A 17,496-nucleotide genomic window follows, 5' to 3' on the forward strand; every position below is an offset into this window, starting at 1 on the left:
GATATTCAAATGTTAAACCAAACTTGTATTCCTGTAATAAATCTTACTTGGTAAAAAGCATTATCCTTTTCATTTTTTATACTATTGATTCAGCTGGCTAAAATTTCATTAAAGGTTTTTCCATCTATTTTTGTGGGGAATATTGGTCTGTAGTTTTCTTTCACACTAAGGGTAAATGCTGACCTCATAAAATGAGTTGGGAAGTACTCCCTCTTTTTTATTTTCTGAGAGACTTTGCGTAGAACTGCTATTATTTCATCTTGAATGATAGAATGCCTCAGTGAAGCATTCTAGCAAAAGAGATTTTTTGAAGGAAGATTTTAATTGTAAATTTATTTTTTTAAAAAATATATAGGGCTGCTCAAGGTATCTATTTCTTCTTAAATGAGCTTTTGGTAGTTTGTGTTTTTAAAGGAATTTGCTCATTCCATCTAAAATTGTTGAATTTAATGTCTACAGGATCTGTAGAGTGTATCCTCTTTCACTCCTGCTATTGTAATCTGTATCTTCTCTCTTTTTTCCCTGATCAGTCTGGCTAGAATCTCATCACTATTATTGATCTTTTTAAAAAGCCAGATTTTAATTTCTGTTTTTCTTTCTTGTCTTTATTCCCTTTTTTGTTTTGCGATTACTCTTATCCTTTAGTTTCTTAAAATGGAAGCTTAAGAGTAGTGATTTGAGAACTGCTTTTATAATATAAACACTTAATACTATACCCTTAAAGCAGCATTTCATAGCTTCATCTCACAATTATTTCTACCATCATATCTATATTTAACAATAAAGCAAAAATTTATATAGAGCTTACTTTGTGCTAGTTCCTGTTTCAAGTGCTTTATAAATACTCTTTTAATCCTTACAACAGTCCTATAAGGGTTTTCTAATTGTTTATGGATAGAGAGTAAATTCAGTCCTGTTACTACATCTTGGCTGGAAGTATTTTAAGTCCCATATACTCACTTTATCTGATATTGCATTACATTAAGAAAGGACCTATTGTTTTCCAATTTTACAGATGATGAAACCGAGTTTTTAAAAGGTTACCTATGGTTACAAAGTTAGCAAAGAGTAAAGTGAGGTTTTTTTGCTTTTGGTGCTCTTTTTTTTTTTTATAGTGAGGACTTGAGTCATTCACCCATACACTATATTGAGTCCAAAATAAAACAAGTCTTGGTGCTGAAGAAGATATGAAGAAAGAGGAGAGGGTATGATTAGAGGAGAAGTTATCAACATGCTGAGTCTTAAGCATGTTGAGTCTGAGATATCTCCCTGAGACATACAAATCATACCCACTTCCTCAGCCTGCTTCATTTTCCTTCAAAGCATTTACCACTACTGACATCTATTACATGCTAATTATCTGTCCCCTCAACATAAGTTCCAGGAAATCTTAAACGTTGGTCTGTTCACGATTAAACCATCAGAGCCAAGAATAGTAACTGGCAAATATTAGGCATTCAAACAGGTGTTGAATGCACAACAAATGAACAAACTGTAACTATAAGTTCTCATTATGAATCGCCCATCATTCTCCTCCTCTCAAGGAGTAATTTACAGGAGAAAAAGAGATATGTGATTGATTAGTTTAATCCCCATTACTGCCGTTTGTGCAATTTTCATACCAGGCCACTTCACAGACTACTAGACTTGGGTCAAAGGCCTGCCCTGAGCTTATCAGTTATGTCCAAGGTGGCAGAACCATATTCTACAGTATCCATCTATGCTAAGGAATTGCTTAGGGCTGCTTTCTCAGCAAGTAGATAATAGCCTTTAAAATGACAGCCCTGTGTATAATGGGCTCTGTGAGGTTATGTCTAACTAATGAAGTCTGACTAGTTTCAGAGTATAGTCAGAGATTCCTAGCCTTACACCTAAGTCAATGTTTCAAATTTCCTATTAAATTTAATAAACTTAAATTTAACATCACTCTTAAAAGTCCTCAAGTGGCTTCTAGAGCAGATCTCAACTGCCACTATGTAAATGCATCTATTTCAGTTCTGTGTATTTTTCTAAGCTTATTCTTCCATTATATTTGAAGTAATTAATATAGAAATACCATCATGTAATATACTAAGGAGGCCCACTCCAACAACCTCCAACAACAGATCTGTCCACAATTTAACTAAGTAGAAATAATATATGAAATATATGGTGCATTCTAGGGTAGTCTCCTCTCCCTTTCCCAAAAATAAGCTGTGGCTGATTAGCTATTTGTCTCTCACAAGCTATGCTTTTTTTTCTTTCCCTAGGAATGAGAGTCCCTACTGGGTGGTGTGCAAGCAGTACAAAATCTCGGGCTTAGTGGTTTCTCTTCTATAACAAGGCAATAGAACCAAAATGAACAATGAACAACCCAGGTCTAAGCACATGCTGGAGGGCTCAGGGTGAGACATGATGATCATGCTTCAGACACTGCTGTCACTAGCACCAAACAAAGAAAATCAGACTTTTACTTCACTGTCATTAGGGATATACTGTTAGAGGCAAATTCTTCTGTAATTTTGTAATTGAGATTACAAATTGAACATAAAATGGGTAAGAGCACTGGTTACCTTCCTAAAACAGAGGAAGGAGAGTGGAGAGGGGGAGCAGACTAGACAAGAAAAGAACTTGAGAGAGAAAATGTCTGAGAAGTTCCCAGCTATGCCCCTACTTTTTACATTCTTAATGAGACTCGCACACTGATTCCCATTGCAACCATAAATCTAGAGGGCCATACAACTTCCCTTTCTTTCCACTCAAGTTTAATGAAGGAGCTGATATCAACTCTCTTCCTCTCCTCCCTTCAACAGAGATGAGAAGCAGGACTTCTCAAAAGTGATGTTATTAAAATACAAAAGGAAAAGAAAAGGAAAGTAATGAAAACTACAATATAACAAGGTTGTATTACAAATCTATTCAATGCTAACCTTAGAATTTAAACAACTGACTTCAGAAGCTATATCACAGAAAGGTGAAATTCAATGGGCTCTTACAATCCTCATGACAAATAAACTATTAATAGGTATTAAGATTTAAGAAGCTTATTATTAAAACAAAATGAAGTAAAGCCAGGAGGCAAGAAGACACATAGAATTCTCTACCTATCCACCACTTTTAAAGCCAAATGGGATAAACATACAGACACCTGTATACATACTTTCCTTTTGCCCTTTATTATAGCTTAGTGATTCTCCAAACTAAATGTGCATAAGAATTAATGTTCAGGAGAGTGTATGTGTGTGTGTGTGCACCTGTATGTGTACACAAAAGAGTTTATATTGTCTTTTATGAATTAAGGAGCTTTTAAGAGTGATTGTGACTTTGGTTTTACATTCTAACGTTAGACTTACTCCAGTGTGCACAAGATTCCATTCTTCTAAACAATCTGCAAAACTTGTATAGTCAAAATCACCCCTGAAAATCCCTTAAATCTTAACATATGGTAACTTTTTTAATTATTTTTTTAAAGATTTATTATTTATTTTATTTTTTGGCTGCATTTGGTCTTCCTTGCTGTGCATGGGCTTCCTCTAGTTGTGGCAAGTGGGGGCTACTCTTCGTTGCGGTACACGGGTTTCTCACTCTGGTGGCTTCTCTTGTTGCAGAGCACAGGCTCTAGGCACATGGGCTTCAGTAGTTGTGGCAAGTGGGCTGAGTAGTTGTGGCTCACGGGCTCTAGAGTGCAGACTCAGTAGTTGTGGCACACAGGCTTAGTTGCTCTGCAGCATGTGGGATCTTCCCGGCCCAGGAATTGAACCCGTGTTCCCTGCACTGCCAGGCAGATTCTTAAACACTGCACCACCAGAGAAGCCCTAACATATGATAACTTTTACAACAGTAACATTTTGGGCCACGCTAAATACAAAGATGCTCACTCTATGGGAGACATATAGGAACTAATAAAATAGAACAGTAGATTCCTGTCTGCAAGGGCTTAAGTTCACTGAGATGGGCCGAATTGTTTGTACTATTTGTCATTTGTCTGCAAGACAGGCATAGCTGTATATTCAAAAGTTAAACTCATAAATGATGAAATGTCACTACCATAAGCATTAAAATAATGAGGTTCCCAGGAAGGTTAGAATATTATAAAAATTAATTCATCTTACTCAGACTTTATTAATGAGCATAAATAAGGGCTGAAATAATGCCCCTCTAAATCTGAGTCTCTTACTTCTTCCTTCTCCGTATACACTGCTCTCTTATAAAGAGGAGGTTAGGATCTACTCCCACAGATCCTTTGTAAAAAAGTAGAGAGCAAATCCTTTAAGCATCAGTATAATTAGCATATTCTTTAGCTACCCACGAGTTTAGAAAGAAATTATTCCAGCCAAGAGATAACCCTGGTGCCCAAGCCACTATCAATTCTTTCTATTAAGAGAACTGGACCCCCATCCACAAAGGAGGCAGGGGAAAGAAGGCCTGATTTATACTTCTGCAACTGGATTTTGTAAGATCTACTCATAAAATAGATTTATTTTTTGTGTAATTTTTTAAATTGAAATACAGTTGATTTACAATGTTGTAAATTGTTGTCAGTTTCAGGTGTACAGCAAAGTGATTCAGATATATATATATCTGAATATATATATATATATATTCCTTTTCAGATTTTCCCTTGTAAGTTATTATAAAATATTGAGTATAGTTCCCTGTGCTATACAACAGGTCCTTGTTGATTATCTATTTTATATATAGTAGTGTGTATATGTTAATCCCAAACTCCTAATTTATCCCTCCCCGCTCCATTCCCTTTGTTAACCACAAGTTTATTTTCCATGTCTGTGGGTCTATTTCTGTTTTGTAAATAAGTTCAATTTGTACTTTTTTTTTAGATTGCACACATAAGCGATACTGTATAATATTTGTCTTTGTCTGTGGCTTACTTCACTTAGTATGATAATCTCTAAGTCCATCTATGTTGCTGCAAATGGCATTATTTCACTTTTTTATGGCTGAGTAATATTCCATTGTATACACATACCTTAATTAAGCTTTATGCTAAGATGTGTCTCTTCATAATTTCTATATTTTGAGGATGACTTTAGCTAAAATAGAAGCAGCTACATTAAAAACCTCAGAATTAGCTTCTAAGACTTTAGACATTAAAGTTATTTATTAAAGATCTCAAGACAAAGCAGTATCCTCAGCAATAAAGTGACATGCTTCTGGCTACTTTTTAAACAAATGACAATAATACACTTTATGTAATGGAACCCAATATGGTTATAAAATTATCATCAACACTTCAGTTAGATGATATCCAAAATTTTTAAACTATTTTGTTCTCAAAATGGCAAAAATCTCAAAATATTAGGAAACTGGCTCTGGGCTGCTCAACTGTATCTAGATTATTAATGTTAGTGGCTAAAATGCAATGCCAATATTCTCAATGACATTTAATTTAATAAGAACAGGTAACCTAATTAAGAATATACTATTTCCCAAGGTACTAAAAAGGTATTTTCATTTTAAAGTTAAAAAAATTCATACTTGTAAATTCCTATAAAATTTTTATGAGTTCTTATACAAGAAAGAATACCTAGTTTTAAGGGCACCTTTGTACAATGTAGTACCTGGGTAAATTCTTCCACTATTCAAAGAATTGATCATACAAAATAACTTATTGCTTGAGATTCAAATACCTGACATTTTCTAATAACTTTTGCCAAGTCTTTTAGTAATAAGTTTCTCAGGCTCACAAGAGAAGAAAATGTTGATCACATTCAACCACCACCAGAGACACTTTCTAAAACCACAAATTGGGAACAGCAAATGAGAAGTGTCCCAGATGCATCTTACAAGGAATTTTACTTATATTAGTTAATTCCACATATAATTACCACTAGTTTATCTTGCTAGCAATGGAATTATGACCAGAATTTTTAAAAAGTGCTCGGTAGGTGTTAGAAGAAAATGATTCCATGACAAGTAACTTTCTGTAATTAAATGTACCTATTCTCAGCAGGAGAACAAAACAAAACAAAAGAATTTCAGAGTAAATTACATCATTTGTCAGAATCTGTAAGCTCAGCAAGACGGGGAGAAAAAAAGCATTTCCATTTGACTGTATTAACCAGGCAAGATAAATCTAAGTTGAAGATTTGCAAGAATAGTAAAAAGGTTTAATTGTCCAGCTACAAAAATAGAATCAATCACTCAGAAACAGCTTCAGTTTTAAACTCTATCTCATCTTGAAGTTGCCCTTCACTGAATAAGACCTACAGCTTGGGCCATAAAAATCTTTTTTCACTACCAACACAGTAACAGCAACAAAAGCCAGAGACTAAAAACAGATTTTTTTCCTGCATAAATCTATAGCAGATATTAAGTGTTCCTCCTCTAATCTTCTCCCCCCTCAGACCCTCTAAAGAGATATATGACTTTCCGGAGTAGTTCAATAACCTACATATGCAAAAAGCTTATGAAGTCACTTAAAAGACAATTTAAACATAACATAGGTGCCCAACATGCCAACTGGCAGAAGAGATAAAATGACTTGCTTTTTTTTTTGGTTTGGATTTTTTGATTCACAAATGTTAACAGTGCTAACTACTTTAAGTATATTTATTTGTTCCTAAAGAGCTCTCTAACAATTTTAAACTATAACACAGTGAAGTGCTTTGAAGGAAAAATCCTTGAATAATAATGTCTAATGACTTAAAGGAAGGCCTCTAAAAACAAGGCACACTGGAAGCACTCAGTATACAAACAAGTCCTAACAGTGTTCAAAAGGCACTAGCAGTATTATAGCACTGAGTAATAATCACTAATTATACTTCTGAGGCATTAAGAAATTAAATGACCAGTGTACTCCACTTCAGAAAGCCAGAACCCAGCTAACAAATTTTTTTTAAAGCAAAGTTATGTTTTTTAAATGTCAGTATACAGGGGAGATTTAAAAAATCACATACAATACACATCATTCACTGGCAATACACGTTGCCAAAAAATCACAGTTAATCCTCACATCTTTACAATCTCCTTCCATGTTCCACTATATCTTGTTTGTTTGTTTTAAGATCTTTATTGTAATATAACTGCTTTACACTGTTGTGCCAGTTTTTGCTGTACAACAAAGTGAATCAGCTGTATTTATATATATACCCCCTTATTCCACTATTTCTTAGCCCCTTTGTAGAGCCACTCAAGAGTTCCCAAACCCAGTGGTCTGCTCAGTCAACTCCTCTTTAACCTTTCTTCAGTTTTTCTGAAAATTGCTCAAACCTTGCAAGCACCTTTTCTCCATTTCTACTTCCCACTTCTTAGACGTACACAGTACCTAAGATGACCTTATCACTCTATATATTACCCTTCCTTGGTAAATTCATAGCTCCAATTATGATTTCCCAATTTTGTTTCCAGCCGTGACCTCCCTCCTATATTTTCAACTGCCCCTTGATCATCTCAGTATGGCCATTCCATGGGTATTCAAACTCTAAATAGTGAAGATCAAACTTTTCTTGCTTCCAAAACTCACTCTTCCTTCCACATCTATTTCTATTAGTAGCAGTAGTATTATTCCAGTAACACAGGCTGGAACTCTCCAAAGAAACTACTGGCTCATTTTCCTTTAGTGTCAACTTTCATTTTAGGATCAGTCGCTCATACTGAGTTACTCCCACTTATGCTCTGCACATAAGGATTCCCAACCAGGTCTTTAACAACTCTACTTTTCTGTTAGTCCTCTCATGCTTTAACTTCTTTCCTTCATCCATGGCCCATTAGTTAGACCACCACTAAGCCAATATCCCTACTCTGATCTCTCCTGATGCACCAACTGAAATCTCATAGCACAGACCAAACTAGCTGTCAAAATCCTTTTGAGTGTATACGCAGGCTGATGAACAAAAACCACAATGGTCCATATTTGTTACTGCATTTAAATTCAAGGCCTTCAACCTAACCCAGGCAGAAAATCCTAGATTTCCCTAGTCAGCTATCCTCTCTACTTTCTACAAGGTCTATTTCAAACAGTCCCACTGCTCCTTACACCTTCAACCCTACCTTACTTGCAGATAATCCCAATCCCTTCCCAGAGAAAAGTCAGGAAATAACTTCTTCTCTTTACTAAACCAGGGTCCAAATACTTACTTTTGCTTCATTCTTCACTATTACAATGTAACAGTACTCTGAATAACTCTCCTGATCTTACTCAAATAATTATCACTCTATCTCCTAGCACTCAAATATGATTAAGACCCTGCTATTTAAAAACAAAAAGACACACACGCTGGGGACCACCCTGGTGGTTGAGTGGTTAAGACTCCACACTCCCAACACAGAGGGCCCGGGCTGGATCCCTGGAGAGGGAACTAGATCCTATGTGCATTCTGCAACTAAGAGCCCACACGCTACAACCAAGAACCCACAATGCCACAACAAAGATCCTGTGTGCCACAACTAAAGGATCCCACATGCCACATCTGAGTCCCGGCACAGCCAAATAAATAAATAAATATTTTTAAAAAGACACACACTTAAAAACCCTATTTCACTGTCAATAACCATCACTAGCTATTGCTCCCTCTCTCTCTCCTTCCTCTCACAGCCAAATTTCCCAAGCACTGTTTATATTTGCTATTTTGATCCCTTTATTCCCCACACCCCCAGAGTCTTCAACCCTCTGCTTCTACTTTTACCATTTCCATTTAACTCATTCACCAATGTCATCAACAAGCTCTTTGCTCTGAAACTCAGCAGCATGTGGCACTGTTCACTACACTCTCCTATCTGAAACACTCTCTCTTCTTGGATTCCCCAGAACACCGCACACTCTTGATTTTTCTCACCTTCTGTTCCTTCTCACTCTTCCCTTTAGGTTCATTTTTCCCTACAAGCCCTCAAAAATGATTCTCCTCAGGGCTGTCTAGGCTCTCTTCTCATTACACTCTTCCAGAGCAATCTTACCCACTCCTACAGCTTCAGCTAACATGTAAAACTAGCTCTCAAACATTTATCTATCATTGAGATTTTTCTCTGCTCTAAATGCATATATTCAGTGGTCCATTAGACATTTCCACTTACATGTCTCAAAGCTACCTCAAACTCTGCATGTACAAAAATGAAGAGTTCATTCCATCTCCTTCAGTCCCCACCAAATCTGCCTCTATGTCCTTCCAGCTCAGGGAGTGCTATCATCATCCATTCAGTTATTCAAGCCAGAAACACAGACATTATCCTTGATTCTTTATCCTCCCATATCCGCTTACCATGCAATTCTGGAGTGTCAATCTTTAATCTACCACAAATTCATTCTCTTCTTACCCACCACTTTAACTCAGGTCAACATAACTACTGCTTGCATTATGGTATTCTCCTAAAGAGGCCTCTAATCTCCCTGCCCCTAATTCTTCCCTCTGATGCCAGAGTGATCTTCTTAAATTGGTTCATTCTGAGAAATCTGTCCAGCCACAGCTCACTGCGCCCCCTTAATTACGACAGGGTGGGCTCTGAAGCAGTTATGCTTATTCTATATGCTCTATTGGCCATAGATGATTTGACCAAGGGGAGATAACTGACTTAATGAGCCAATTAGATTCTCTCCAGAGGATCTGGAATTGGGAGAAAAGCTAAGAGGGGCTGTAGGTTAGCTTTGTAGTTAAAGAAGCCAGGTATACAAAGAAAGAACAATGAATCAGGAGCTAGAGACAAGAAACATAGTGATGAGAGAGAGCAAGAGCACCCGATAATAACTGATAACCATTTCTGGTTCTAGACCTTTGTTAGATCCAGCTGCACTTCCTACCCTTGTATATGCTGAACTTCCCTGGACCACTTTTTTTTGCCTTTTGCTTAAGTTTCTTACTTAAAACTAAAATATCCTTAACTAAAACAATTGTTCTAACATGCAAATTTCACCCCAAATCCCCCTTGCCTGAAACCATACCACGTTTACCTTCTGTTCAAAGGACAAAGCCCAAACCTTTCATTAGGATTTTTCAGGACTCTGGATGATTTGGTCCTGGTCTTCTCCAATCCCAAAATATAGCCACAATGAACTTATTTCAGTTCCACAATGTATCACTGTCTCTCTCATCTCGAAGCTAATACACAGTTTCTTTTTGCCTGCAACATAATTCTCCCTGCTTATTTTCCCTGATCAAGACCTACTCATCCATGAGACTTCAAGATTAGGGGTCACTACACTCAACTTCCAGGGCACAATGGCCTTCTATGGAAGCATATGCATCACCCTAAACTGTAAACGTCTGAGTTTCCCATTGGACTAAAACCCGTAATGGCAAAGAGTATGTGTTTTATTCACACTTACGCTCCCAGAATTGTACAGCAGGTATCCAAATATTTATGAATGAATTAATCTACTCAGTTGCCAAATAACGGTGATTTTATTCTGATAATCTTGATAAAATGTTCTATTTCCAAAGACACTATCCTACTGAACCCCATTTCTTCTCCTCTAAACTATTTCAATGAATTCTTAACTGATCTCCTTGCCTAATTTCACCTACTCAAATCTATCCTACTATCTCCTGTTGCAAGTGGGTATTACAAGAGATGTTAGCTCTATCCTCTGCTTATAAACTGCCTCTAGAACAAAGTCCATCCAAATGGACTACTTCTTAATTTCTTGAACATATCAAACTTTTCTGCCTTTTTGCCTCTGTTCCCTTCTGAGAAATGTCCATCACTATCCTTTCCAAGTGTTCAATTATAAGCCATCATATAAGGCCAGGAAATTATAATTTTCATCTTAATTTTATCTGTACTTCTGACATTTTTTTTACAATATAATTTTTATATTATACTAAAAGTTGCCTATATATATAATAAACATTTTTATTGAAATATAGTTGGTGTATGATTATGTTAGTTTCAGTTGTACAACAGTGATTCAACATTTAAATACATTACAAAATGATTACCATAATAGTCTAGTAACAATCTGTCCCTATACAGAGTTATTACAATATTATTGACCATACTCCTTATGCTGTATATTACCTCCCCGTGACTTATGTATAACTGGAAGTTCGTATCTCTTCATCTTTTCCACCAAACACCGTGCCAACCTCCCCTCTGACAACCACCCAACTGTTCTCTGATCTGAGTCTGTTTTCATTTTGTTTTATTCATTTGTTTTGTTTTATAGATTGCACATATAAGTGAAATCATACAGTATTTACCTTTCTCTTTCCAACTTATTTCATTTAGCATAATGCCCTCTAGATCCACCCATGTTGTCACAAATAGCAAGATACCATTTTTCAAACCTTCTTTAACCATTCATCTATTGAGGGACACTTATGTTGCTTCCATATCTTAGCTATCGTAAATAATGCTGCAATGAACATGGGGGTGCATTATCTTTTCAAGTTAGTGTTATTGTTTTCTTCAGATAAATACCCGGAGGTAAAATCCCGAATCATATGGTAGTTCTATTTTTAATTTTTTGAGGAACATCCATAAACGTTCTCCATAGTGCCTGCACAAATTTATAATCCAACAGTACATGAGGGTTCCCTTTTCTCCACATCCTCACCAACTCTTGTTATCTGTTGTTTTTCTGATTATAGCCATCCTTGACAGGTATGAGATGATATCTCATTGTGTTTTTTTTTCCCTTCTTTAAGAACTTTTATTGAGATACAACTTACATACAATAACCTGCATATATTTAAAGTGTAAAACTTGATTTTTTTTTTTTCTTAGTAGTAATGTATGTACGGCAAACCCAATCTCCCAATTCATCCCACCCCGACACTCCGCTTTCCCCACCTGGTGTCCAAATGTTTGTTCTCTACATCTGGGTCTCTATTTCTGCCTTGCACACGGGTTGATTTGTACCATTTTTCTATATTCCGCATATATGTGTTAATATACGATATTTGTTTTTCTCCGACTCACTTCACTCTGTATGACAGTCTAGGTCCATCCACGTCTCTACAAATGTCCTAATTTCATTCCTTTTTACAACTGAGTAGTGTTCCGTTGTATATATGTACCACATCTTCTTCAGCCATTCATCTGTTGATGGACATTTAGGTTGCTTCCATGTCCTGGCTATTGTAAATAGTGCTACAATGAACACTGGAGTGCATGTATCTTTTTGCATTATGGTGTTCTCTGGGTATATGCCCAACAGTGGGATTGCTAGGTCATATGGTAACTCTATTTTTAGTTTTGTAAGGAACCTCCAACCTGTTCTCCATAGTGGCTGTATCAATTTACATTCCCACCAACAGTGCAAGAGCATTCCCTTTTCTCCACACCCTCTCCAGCATTTACTCTTTGTAGATTTTCTGATGATGCCCATTCTGATGGGTGTGAGGTGATACCTCATTGTAGTTTTGATTTGCATTTTTCTAATAATTAGTGATATTGAGCAGCTTTTCATGTGCCTCTTGGCCATATGCAGGTCTTCTTTGGAGAAATGCCTATTTAGGTCTTCTGCCCATTTTCTGATTGGGTTGTTTGTTTTTTTAATATTGAGCTGCATGAACTGTTTATATATTTTGGAGATTAATCCTTTGTTGATTCATTTGCAAATATTTTCTCCCATTCTGAGGGTTCTCTTTTCATCTTGCTTATAGTTTCCTTTCCTGTGCAGAAGCTTTTAAGTTTCATTAGGTCCACTTATTTAGTTTTGTTTTTACTTCCATTATTCTAGGACGTGGGTCAAAAAAGATCTTGCTGTGATTTATGTCAAAGAGTGTTCTTCCTATGTCGTCCTCTAGGAGTTTTATAGTGTCTGGCCTTACATTCAGGTCTTTAATCCATTTGGAATTTATTTTTGTGTATGGTGGTAGGCAGTGTTCTAATTTCGTTCTTTTACATGTAGCTGTCCAGTTTTCCCAGCACCACTTATTGAAGAGGCTGCCTCTTCTCCATTGTATATGCTTCCCTCCTTTGTCATAGATTAGTTTATCTCTGGGCTTTCTATACTGTTCCATTGATCTATATTTCTGTTTTTGTGCCAGTACCATATTGTCTTGATTACTGTAGCTTTGTAGTATAGTCTGAAGTCAGGGAGTCTGATTCCTCCAGCTCCATTTTTTCCCCTCAGGATTGCTTTGGCTATTCAGGGTCTTTTGTGTCTCCATACAAATTTTAGGATTTTTTGTTCTAGTTCTGTGAAAAATGCCATTGGTAATTTGATAGGGATTGCATTGAATTTGTAGATTGCTTTGGGTAGGATAGTCGTTTTCACCATGTTGGTTCTTCCAATCCAAGAACATGGTATGTGTCTCCATCTGTTTGTGTCGTCTTTGATGTCTTTCATGAGTGTCTTATAGTTTGCTGAGTACAGGTCTTTTACCTCCTTAGTTAGGTTTATCCGTAAGTAGTTTATTCTTTTTGTTGCAATGGTGAATGGGATTGTTTCCTTAATTTCTCTTTCTGATCTTTCATTGTTAGTGTGTAGGAATGCAAGAGCTTTCTGTGTGTTAATTTTGTGTCCTGCAACTTTACCAGATTCATTGATTAGCTCAACTAATTTTCTGATGGCATCTGTAGGATTTTTTATGTATAATATCATGTCATCTGCAAAGAGTGACAGTTTTACTTCTTCTTTTCCAATCTGGATTCCTCTTCTTTTTCTTCTCTGACTGCTGTGGGAAGGACTTCCAAAACTATGTTTAATAGTAGTGGGGAGAGTGGACATCCTTGTCTTGTTCCTGATCTTAGGGGGAATGCTTTCAGTTTTTCACCATTGAGAATGATGTTTGCTGTGGATATGTCATATACGGCCTTTGTTATGTTGAAGTAGGTTCCCTCTATGCCCACCTTCTGGAGCGTTTTTTATCATACACAGGTGTTGAATTTTGTCAAAAGCTTTTTCTGCATCTATTGAGATTCTCATTGTGTTTTTGATTTGCATTTTCCTGATGATTAGTGATATCAAGCATCTCTTCATGTGTCTGTTGGCCATTTGTATGTCTTCTTCAGAAAAATATCTATTCAGATTCTCTTCCCATTTTTAATTGGATTATTTTTTTTGATAATGAGTTGTATGAATCCTTTATATATTTTGCATTTTAACTCCTTATTGGGATTATCATTTACAAATATTTTCTCCCATTCAGTAGGATGCCTTTTTGTTTTGCTGATTGTTTCCTTTGCTGTACAAAAGCTTTTTAGTTTGACACGGTCCCATTTGCTTATTTTTGCTTTTGTTTCCCTTGCCTGAGGAGACAGCCAAAAAAATAATGCTAAGACTTCTAATACTACTATACACTGTCAGTTTCTTCTTTGAAGGATGTTAATATTTGCTTTATGTATTTAGGTGCTCCTATTTTTGGTGTATATACATTTACAAGTGTTATCTTCTTGTTGGACTGGCCCCTTTACCACTATGTAATGTCCTTCTTTGTCTCTTGTAAGTTTTTGTTTTAAAGTCTATTTTATCTAAGTACTGTTTCCTTTTTGTTTCCATTTGTATGGAATATCTTTTTCCATCCTCTCACTTTTAGTCTGTGTGTGTCTTTATACCTGAAGTGAGTCTCTTATAGGCAGCATATACAGAAGCCTTATTAAACCATTCAGCCATCTTGTCTTTTGAATATTTTAGTACATTTACATTTTTTTCTTTATACATATATCCCCATATCCCCTCCCTCCAGCGACTCCTTCCCACCCTCCCTATCCCAGCCCTCTAAGTCATCACCCATCATTAAGTTTATCTCCCTATATAATGCAGCAGCTTCCCACTAGCTATTTTACATTTGATAGTATATATATGTCAATGCTACTCTCTCACTTTGTCTCAGCTTTCCCTTTGCTCCCACCTCGCATCCTCAAGTCCATTCTCTACATCTGCATCTTTATTCTTGCCCTGTCACTGGGTTCATCAATACCATTTTTTTTTTAGATTCCATATATGTGACTTGCCATACAGTATTTGTTTTTCTCTTTCTGGCTTACTTCGCTCTGTATGACAGACTCTAGGTCCATTCACCTGACTACAAATAACTCAATTTCATTCCTTTTTATGGCTAATATTGCATTGTATATAACTACATTTACATTTAACGTAATAATTATCAATAGAAAAGTACTTAACTGCCATTTGTTAACAGTTTTCTGGTTGTTTTTGTAGTTCCTTTCTACTTCTCTTGCTCTCTTCCCTTGTGATTTGGTGACTATCTTTACTGTTTAGTGTTTGGATTCCTTTCTCTTTATTTTTTGTGTATCTGTTACAGTTTTTGGTTTCCATGAGATTCATATGTAACAGCTTACATATACATATATATACTGTTGCTGTTGTTGTTCATGGTCTCTTAAGTTTGTGCACATTCTAAAAGCCCTACATTTTTTACTCTCCTCCACCCATTTTATGTTTCTGATCTCATATATCACATATTTGTTTGTTTGTCTGTTTGTTTTGGCTGCACCACATGGCATGCAGGATCCTAGTTCCCTGACCAGGGATTGGACCTGCACCTCCTGCAGTGGAAGCATGAAATCTTAACCACTGGACCACCAGGAAAGGCCCACATCTTTTTATTTTGTGTATCCCTTAATCACCTATTATAGATATAGAAGATTTTACTACTTTTGTTTTTTAACCTTCCCACTAGCTTTATAAGTGGTTAACCCACTATCTTTACTGTATGTTTGCCTCTATCAGTGAGATTTTTCCATTTGTAATTTTCTACTTCTAGTTGTGACCTTTTCTTTTTCATTTAGAGAATTCCCTTTAACATCTGTAGTTAGGTCAGTTTGGTGGTAATGAACTCTTTTAGTCTTTGCTTGTCTGCAAAACTCTTTCTCTCTCTCAATTCTGAATGATAAACTTGCCAGGTAGAGTATTCACGGTTGTAGGTTTTTTCCTTTCATCACTTTGAATATAATGTGCCACTTCCTTCTGACCTAGAGAATTTCTGCTGAAAAGCCAGTGGAGAGTCTTGTGGGAGTTCCCTTGTTCTGAACCAGTTGCTTTTCTCTGGCTGTTTTTAAGATTATACCTTTAATTTCTGTCATTTTAATTATGTATTCATGCAGACTTCTTTGAGTTCACCTTTCTGGAATTTTTTGTGTTCCTTAAACCTGGATATCTGTTTTCCTTCCTCAGGTTAGGGATATTTTCATCTATTATTTCTTCCAATAGGTTATCTGCCCCTTTTTCTCTCTCTTTTCCTTCTGGGACCCCTATAATGCAAATGGTAGTATGTCTGATGTTGTCTTGGTGGTCTCAAACTACCTATTTTTAAAATTCTTTTTGTTTTTCTGTGCATTTTCAGTGATTTCCATTACTCGATCTTCCAGACTACTGATCCATTCTTCTGTATCATCTATCCTACTGTTGATTCCTTCTAGAATATTTTTCTTTTCAGTTACTATATTCTTCAGTTCTGACTGGCTCTTTAATATTTCCTAATTCTTTGTTGAAATTCTTACTATATTTGTTCATTCTCCCGAATTCAATGAGCATCTGTAAAATCAATACCCTGAATTCTTTAGTGGGTAGACTGCTCATTCCCACCTCATTTAATTCTTTTTCTGAAGTTCTGTCTTGTTTTCTCATTTGGAACATATTCCTCTGTGTCTTCATTTTGCCTAATTCTCTGTGTTTATTTCTAGGTACTGGGTAGGTCCTTTATGTCTCCCAAATCTTGGAAAAGTGGATGTATGCTGGAGACATCTTATGAGGCCCAGCAGCATGCTTCCTTCTGGCCATCAGAGCTCAATATTCTGGGGTGCCCTCTATGTGGGCTGCATGCAACCTTCTGTTGCAGCCGGGCTGACTACTGTAAGCATGCTGATAGGCGGGACTGACCCCTCACCCTACTTGCTGTAAGGCCCTGCCTCGTGTGGTTACTCTGGTGGGTGGGGCAGGTTTCTCAAGTGACTGCTGTAGGCTGCTTGTGGGCAGGGCAAGTCCCCAGCATGAACAAGCTAGAGTGAGGATTCCAAGATGGTGCTTCCTAGTACTGGTGTCAATAAGGTAGAACGAAATCCCCAAAACATGTACCACTAGCATCTCTATCCCCAGGGGAGTCCCAGCTGCCTCCTGCTTCTCCTGGAGGCTCTCCAAGATTAGTAAGTGGGTCTGACTCAGGTGCTTTTCAATTTATTGCCTATGTGCTGGGACTCAGCATATGAGATTTTGTCTGTGCCCTTTAAGAGTGAAGTGTCCATTTCCTATAGTCCTCTGCCTCTCCCAATTGTAAGCACTGGTGGTTTTCAAAGCCAGATATTCTGGGGGCTTATCTTCAAAATGTAGGACCCTCAGGATGGGGAACATGATGTGGGGTTTGGACCCTTTGCTCATCAGGAAGGAACTCTGTAGTTGTGACAGTCTTCCCGTTTGTGGATCACCACCATGGTATGGATCCTGACGGGACTGCGTCTCTGTCCTCCTACCTGTTTCACTGTGGCTCCTTCTTTATATCTTCAGTTGTGGAAAATCTCTTCTGCTAGTCTTCAGGTCTTTTTCTCCTGAGCAACAGATAGCTGCTCACAGATAGTTGTAACATTGGTGTGCCCATGGGAGGAGGTAAGTTTAGGGTCTTCCTACCCTGCTATCTTGATCCCCTTCCTAACTGTAAACTG

At 36.9% G+C, this 17,496-nt stretch overlaps 1 protein-coding gene across 7 annotated transcripts in view; it reads right to left on the bottom strand.

The window, feature by feature from the left end:
• Positions 1–17,496, bottom strand: part of MAPK8 (mitogen-activated protein kinase 8) — a 130,204-nt gene that overhangs the window by 70,756 nt on the left and 41,952 nt on the right. The gene's annotated exons all lie outside the window — the stretch shown is intronic.

This window comes from Hippopotamus amphibius, chromosome 5, assembly GCF_030028045.1.
Source record: "Hippopotamus amphibius kiboko isolate mHipAmp2 chromosome 5, mHipAmp2.hap2, whole genome shotgun sequence".
In the NCBI taxonomy this organism is placed as follows: domain Eukaryota; kingdom Metazoa; phylum Chordata; class Mammalia; order Artiodactyla; family Hippopotamidae; genus Hippopotamus; species Hippopotamus amphibius.